The following is an 8,488-nucleotide window of genomic DNA, read 5'->3' on the forward strand; positions in this document are numbered from 1 at the left end:
TAGTGAGAGAGAGAGAGAGAGAGAGAGAGAGAGAGAGAGAGAGAGAGAGAGAGAGAGAGAGAGAGAGAGAGAGGGGCATCCTTCAGTCATCAAAGCTGAAGGGACACAGAATGATATAATCCCTTTTATAACAGTCAGGAAGGTAGAGGATTTGTCATTTGTTCTGTCTGTCTGTTAATTTCAGTTTTGATGTGGTCTACTTTTGTCTCACTGTTTTCTCACTATCTCATTGGAGGTAAACCATCCCTTCCTTTTGAAATCATAACACATTCTTGGTGCCATTGTATGCTGGTAGTGTGCAATTTGCATTTTACTTTTACAGATAGTTACAGCTAAGTCATTGCTTTGAGTCTCAGAAAAAAAATTCAGACATGTAAACAATGTTGATTCTGAGAGACTGTGGATGAGATTGAAGTTGGACTAAATGCATTTTGTAGTTTTGATATGGCCAGGAGGTTACATGTGCTGGGGAGGGAGATGGGATGGTATGAATGAGAATTTCCTACATAGGTTCTGGAGTTAGAATACATGCTCTTCAGTTGGAACTCTTTTGGGGGCTTTTAGAGGTATAGTCTTGCTGGAGAATTATATCATTGGAGGTAGACTTTAACAGTTTAATGATTCTTTCCATTTTAGTTCCTCCTCTAAGTTTTCTTTTTGTCATTCATGATATGAACTTTCAGATTTCAGTTTTAATTGACATGTTTGTCTGTTGCAGTCTCTCCATGCACGGATGGTATTAAATACTCCTCTAGAATTGTGAGCCCCAAATAAGTCATCCTTACATAATTTGATTCTGTCCTAGTGTTTAGCCCAGCAATAGAAAATGAAATAGTACACTTATCTTTCTTTATACAAAATCAAAATGAGGTATCTAGACAAATGTGTAAAGGTATCTAGCTTTCAAGTTAGAGATTAAAAACAGTTTTGTTGGCAATTGGTCCAGAAACATTTTTTAAAAATTATGTTACACAAAGATGTTCAAACACATTGTAATTTGTCCCAAGATAATTTTGACTTTGGATATCATCTTTATATTCCACTTTAAGAAGTATGCAAAGAAAATAGAAAGTGACGTGGAAAATATTGACACTGATACGAACTAACAATATTTAATGAGTACTTTCATTTGATGTATAAAATTTGTAATTTCATGTAAAGAAAACTGAAACTATCTTTAAACTCATGTTTACCATTTATCTTACAGTGATCTCTCATTGATTGACCCAGTCCAGACTGTAAACAAAAGCTTTTATCTAAAATGAAGCACTAATTATATAAAAAACTAATAAATCTCACAGAGGTGGACAATTTGAAAAATCAAGGCTACTTTACAAGCACAGAGAAACTGAGTCAAAAACAAGCAGTGAAAATAATAATAAACTGTAAGAGTAATGTCAAAGGTATTTCATCAATATTATACTTTTTTTTTATTTTGGAAGTACCAATTGGTTTTTATGAAGTATAAATACTATGATATATAATATGTTACTAAGATTTCTCAGAATGCATCATTTAGTGTTATACTTTAACCTAGATATGTATATAATAAGGTAATACAGATAATTATCTTTATTTTTTCCACAAACACATTTTGAATCCAATACAAGCTTTGTAAATATTTCATTGGTTGCTATTAACATTGTACATGCATGACTTTACCATGAAGAATAGATATGAAATTTGTCTTTGGAAAGACTCCAATTTGAAAAGAAATATTCAGTAGAAGATTTACTAGAGTAAATTCAACAAGCAAAACCATGTTGAATAATTCCATGCCTTCTTTCAAGCCTATAATCAATGCAGCAGGAACAAGAGATGAAGATTCTGAACACTGTCTTGACATTAAAGAAAAACAGACTCGACAAAAATATATTAATCTGCTTGTAGGTCTGCTTCTTTGTTGTTTGTCTATGTTTAAAATGACTGAATGATCTTCAACTTGTAAAATCACTGAATATGAGTTTTCTTATATTTACAAAGAAAGTATTTTTCATCTTGAATGCACATTATTACTGGTATTGTAGTCACATTAGATTCTGTACACAGGAACCACACATAAAGAATTAATTTTCAATTTAAACTGTACTTCAATTGTCTTTAAATGCTTTCATACCAGAAAATATACAAAATGCTCTACCAATAATATTTCAAAATGTTGAACTGTGTGAAGGCAATTGTATTAATGTGAAATGACAGTTCAAGCATATTTAACATTCTTTTTTACCGTGTACATGGTAAGTTTATATCTGTTAGAATTTTTGGGATCAACTGGTCAAAAGGGACTTTGTGCTAAATACATTGAAAAGAAAACGTTAACATTGAATGTAAGTACCACTAGTAATTAAAAAAAATTGATTCAATTCTTATTTGGAAAGCTACAACTCCTCTGTTGTTCTGTGATCATGAAAATTGTGCCACACCAATAACCATAAATGCAAAGTAATTACCTTTGACATGCATCTACATATTAACTTCCATTTGCTATGAGAGAAAATAGTTCAAATTATTTGACAAAACCTTGCTCAAAAGAAGTAGGGTCATTGGGTAACATTTGCTTGAGAATGTTATTTAAAAATAGAATTGTTAAAATGATAATACAAAATTACTAGTTATAATTTCTAGATGTATCAATATCCAAAGATCACAACAGGGATGTCATTTTTAATGAGTATTTTCACATATCTTTTGGTACAGCAATATGGTAGAAAAGACTGAAATAGAAGCTATAGATGTTAGTGCTCTAACAAAAGGGTAACTTAAAAGATTAAAGACTGTTCTGGACTAGAAGAGTAGTACAAGTGGATATTTTGGAACTCATTTGTAATGTCTGCATGTGGGAGTAAACATTTTGTTAGAACATTTAAAGCAAATTTAGTATACAAAGTGAGGTTCAGCCATTATGAACTACTTAAATAAGGCTTTCTTTTATAACAACAATAAAATACATGTACATAAATTATTCTTTCAATATAAACAATATTTTTTAATTAAGAATAAGTTGATTTCAACCTGCCCAAAAGTTAATAAATCAGTACCTCTATCTATGGGACATTACTCTTCATATTAAGAAATATGCAGTGCCTACTGTATATATGTATAATAGATGTTATTAAGGTAGTAAATTACAAGTAGAAAAAAATCAGAAAAGGAACGTGTCTTAGTTAGGGTTTTATCATTGTGAAAGGACAACGTGACCACAGCAACTCATATAAGAAAATTAATTGGTGCTGGATTACAGTTTTGAAGGTTTAGTCCATTATCATCATGGTGAGAATCATGACAACATTCAGGTAGCCGTGAAGTTGGAGCAATAGCGAGTTCTACATCTTGATCCTAAGTTAGCAGGAGACTAGACTCCATGATGGACAGAGCTTGAGCACAGGAAACTTTAAAGCCTACCTCCACAGTAACTCCTCCATCAAGACCATACCTACTCTTCCAAGACCACAGCTGCTCTACCACGGCCATGCTTCCTAATAGTGCCATTCTTCATGGGCCAAGCATTGAAATACCTAAATGTCTGTGGGTGCCATTTCTATACAAACCACCATAGAATAAATTAAATATTACAAAATTACAACATGGTTTATTAGAGCAGTAAAATCTTTTCTTGGCTATGAGTATAGTAAAAGGCCCATTCAACATCAACTATAAATGAACACCTTAAGGTTTTGTGGCTGGGTTGTTGTTCCACTATCTCCATTGGAAACTTTGGCTCATTACAGTAAATGGTCATTTGAGGCTCTATGGTTTGTTCTTCCTGCAAGATGTGCTTGGTATCACATAACTTATAAGACCGGGCAATTAATGACTGATCAAACTGGAAACCCATGCAACAAGACAGTGATCACTCCTGACACTGCCTGGAAAGCCAGAAACCACAGGCTAGCTAAATAGCTTAGAGACCTAGGATAGTCCCAAACATGACTGGCAGAATATGTGAAAAAAAGTCAATGAAATGATATTCTGCAGGGTTATAGGATGAAGCATAGCATGATTGTCATCAGAGAGGTTTTATCCAACAAATAATGGGAACAGATATAGAGATCCATATCCAAACATTAGATAAGAGGTAGCTCAAGAAATCCTGGGGGAATAGGGTAAAGAAGGATGGTAGAAGACAAGGGCACAAGGACATTACAAAAACATGTCCCATAGAATCAGCTAACTAGTATTCAAGGGAAGTCAAAGAGATAGAACTGATAATCAGGAAGCTTAGATGAGTCTGACCTAGGTCCTCTGCATACATATGTTATGAATGTGTAGGTTGGTGTTTTATGGGTCTCTTAACAATGAGAACAGGGCACGCCTCTGACTCTTTTGCTTACTTTAACAACCTTATCTTTTCCTCTTACTGGGTTACATCACCCATCCTTAATTTGAGGGGTGGTGCCTAGTTTTGTTATGCCCAGCTTGTTTCATATCCCTGGGAAACCTGCCCTTTTTTTGAAGAGAAGTGGGGAAGAAGAGGAAAATCAGGATCTGGAAGAGAGGGGTGGAGTGAGGGAAGGGACTGTGAGAGGAAACAGTGGTCAGGGTGTAGAATATGATAGAAAAATTAACTTTAAAAGCAAAGTAGGTACAGCTTAATTTTAATTTTTAAAGATTTGAGTTTAGAAAGGTAATGCAATTAAATGTAATTTAACTGAAAGTAGAAAAATGATAGAGCTATATAAACAGTAAAATTGAAAGAATGAGTTAAAGAGTGAGAGACACATAGTGAAATATTTAACATGAGGAAAAAATGCACTCTACACAATGGTCTTAAGAACCTCTACCCTCCTTTCTGGTAAGGAATGTTTTTATTCCTTGTTGTGAATGCTTTCAATTTACTCCATAGTGTAAGATGAGACCATTCACTTAACCTAAGTTAATTCCTTCGCATAGTAAAGTGCTAAGTGAACCAAATGTGACATATTCAAATGACCTTCAATGAAGTGATGTATTTAAGATTGATGACTATTTTTAACATAGAAACGGATGAACCTTCTATTAAAAAGGATGTTTCTTCGGGGAATCTGTAACAAATAGTTTGGATTGTTGACTTGGTAGATGTAAGCAACACATGGAAAGAGAATCTACATGGAGTAGACTTTAGAAAATTTCAGGGGAAACATGTCCTTTGGACATTTCATTCCTTTGCATCCATAAATTCACAGGTGTTTTGGTTTCCTGCACAAGTTCTATAGAAATTCAAGTAAGCCAAATCCTACCATAAATGGAAGAAATATTTATGACACTCTGATTCTAGATAAGTTCTATGTGGGACAACAGATACAAATCTGTTTATATTATTTTACATGCAGACACTCAGTTTAACCAGCACCATTTGGAGATTATGCTTTTTCTTCTTCATTGTGTTTTTCTGGGTTCTTTATTAAATTTGGTGTTTATAGATGTGTGAACTTATGTATGGGTGTTCAGTTCAATTCTAGTGTCCAACCTGTGTCTTTTTATGCCAATACCATGTAGATTTTATTAATATAGTTTGGTATTACAGCTTGAAATCAGAAATGAAAACACTTCTGAAGGTACGTTCCTTAGAACAGGATTACTTTTTAAACCTATCCTGGATTTTTTATTTTTTTCTATGAATCTAAGAAATAGTCTTTTAAGTTTTGTGAAGAACTGAGTGGGAATGTTGATGGAGATTGCATTGAGTCTGAGTAGATTACTTTTAGAAAGATGACCACTTTGAAAACCCTGCCAATCAAAAAGCACAGGAGATCTTCTATTGCTGATCACATCAATTGTTTTCTTCAAAGTCTTGAAGATTTGATCACACAACTCTTTTACTTGTTTGGTAGAGTTCCCCTAAATTATTATATATAATTTCAAGCTATTTTGAAACATGATATTTTTCTGATGTCTTTCATGACTTGTTTGTCATTTGCACATAACTGTTTTTGTTATTAATCTTGAATACAGCCACTTCACTGAAAGTGTTTATCAGCTGTAGGAGTTCCCTAGTAGAACTTTTGAGGTTTCTTGTGTATACTATCTTCTTGTAGCCTGAATGGGTCTGACCTAGGTCCTCTGCATATGTTATGGTTATGTAGCTTGGTATTCTAATGGGAGTCTTAACAGTGGAAGGGGGACATGGCTGACTGTTTTGGTACCCTTTTCCTCCTACTGGATTGCCTTATTCAACTTTGAAATGAAGGTTTGTGCTAAGTCTTATCGTAACTTGTCATGTTATTCTTATTAGATATCTCTGGGAGGCTTGCTCTTTTGGGAGGAGAGGTGGTTCTAGGGAAGAAGGAAGCTGATGGGAGACACTGGTAGAACTGGAGGGAGGAAAAATTGCAATTGGAATGTAACAGATCAGAGAGTAAATTTTTAAAACTCTGAATTTTACTCATATATTTTGTGAATATGTTTCTGTTATGCACCACATATTATTTTGTATGGAATAATGATCAAATCATTATACTGTACTGTATCTTTGCTATTGTGGTTTGAACACATTACACCATCTTAGAAAATTAAGATATTGAGGAAATTCTTATGCTCCAGTACATGGCCCCACTCCCGCACTACCAAGGTAAGAATTGACTGTTTTCAGCTGTCTATGAAAGAGAATATGATTTTAGAATAGATTTGGTGGACAAAGTCTAGAAGATGTTTGGTGATAAGTGAATGATTAAAGCATGTATGAAGTGTACGGAATTCTCAAGGAATGAATGAACATTTTCAAAATTGGATGTTTATTAAATAACTAGTATTTTCAGATATTGCCAAAACTGACTTTGTTTACTCACATAAATTTTGTAAAATTTCAAAAAGTATGTTATTTAATAGATTTAAGAAGATGAAATGCCAATCCTATCTTCAAAAATGTGAATAATCAAAAGCAACTTCCATGAAAGACATGAAAGAGAATTCAATTTTAATCAGTCAGCTTAGAGAGAAATTTGAGCCAAAACAGCTGAGTTGATCCATTCTCCAGAGTTCAGAAAGAGCTAGAAAGAGTTAATTTATTCAGCAGTAAGTATAGGAGGCTTAAACATTCTAGGCCTATGTTAGAAGACACAGACTAGTAGTTAAATTCATCAAGGTCTTGGAGTAAACTAGATTGTACAGAGGCTAGAAGCTTCCAGGCCTAAACCTAGGGATAGTTAGCTAGAAATGCTCTGGACTCTGCTGAAGCTATGTGTCTATAAAGCTTAAGTATAGTTCTCATCTAATTCCTTCATCTAAGAAAATAAAAGTGATATTTACTGTTGTCTATCCTCATCAATAACATGTTTTCTCTATATGTTGTAATTTGTTTTAAGTACTTGAGTTGTAGACCTACCCCTCCCTTACCCCCAAAACCTTGCAATTTACTTTGGAGTAAACAACGGAAGTCTGAAATCTTATATCTATTTCTAGCTTAGGAAAATTTACCAATCACTTTTAGTTTACTTAAGAATGTTTTACCAGAAATTACTTTACTTATTTCAACTTTATCTGACAATATTTGTCAGAATTATGTTGCATTAAAACTGATCTTTAAATGTATTTGTGATAAATTCATCATAATGTTTTCTCTAAATGATAAAATTATCACATTGTTTTCTTTTCTTTGTAAAAGTAACACTTTTAAACGGAAAAAAAGTCTTTTATCAAAAAGTCATTTTTTCTATTGAAACATTGAGGTTGATACATATGTTGACATATCTTTAGTATATTGAATGCTATTAGTAATTTAGATATTTGATATTAATAATAAATAAAAAACAACCATAATAAAATAACTATCGGTATCTTAAAAATTACATATTTTCATATTTTCCCACTATAATTCTGAGGGTAGATAAAAAAGTCATGTTTTGTTTCTTAAGTGTGTGACTGATACTGATAACATTTGTGAATTTTAATAAGGTCACAGGAATATAAAAACTCTTGAGGTCTCTGTTTGCCTTTCACTGTTAAAAAGTTATTGGAAAAACCACAGTAAACATTTCAAATTGAGAAAGTGCTATTGCTTGCCCTGTGGGTGGATTTAGCAGTAACTGAAATGTTCAGACAACTCCAAAAGAACCAATGTATCTCATCCCGGGTTTGTCTGCAGGAGAATATAGGCTATCATGATAGCCTCCTGTTAGAGGAATTATAAACAAAAGGGCTAGAGGAAACCAATATTTTTGCAGAGGTTTGACAGGCATCCCACGGTGGAGCACATGTACATTGCTTTATACCTGTCAGATGCCAGCCAGGTGAGATCTTTTATCAGAAAATAATACAGGCTGATAACAGAGAACCAACTGTTTTCTGAAATATGATAAACACTGTATTTGTGAAAGAAATCTCAGTAGTGGACACATTGTGTGAACTCGTTTATCTGGGGGATAATAAGAGATTATCTTGGAGTTTTCAATAAGAAGCTTCCCTGCACTCTGAGAAATACAATGCATTGTTTCAGTTTCTCTGTTACCTTGGACTGTCTTGATGATGCAAAATAAGAAAATACATATACTCCTGGCTCACTCAGACAAAATGT

The sequence above is a fragment of the Grammomys surdaster genome, unplaced genomic scaffold (assembly GCF_004785775.1).
Source record: "Grammomys surdaster isolate TR1022 unplaced genomic scaffold, NIH_TR_1.0 126189, whole genome shotgun sequence".
Taxonomy (NCBI): Eukaryota; Metazoa; Chordata; class Mammalia; order Rodentia; family Muridae; genus Grammomys; species Grammomys surdaster.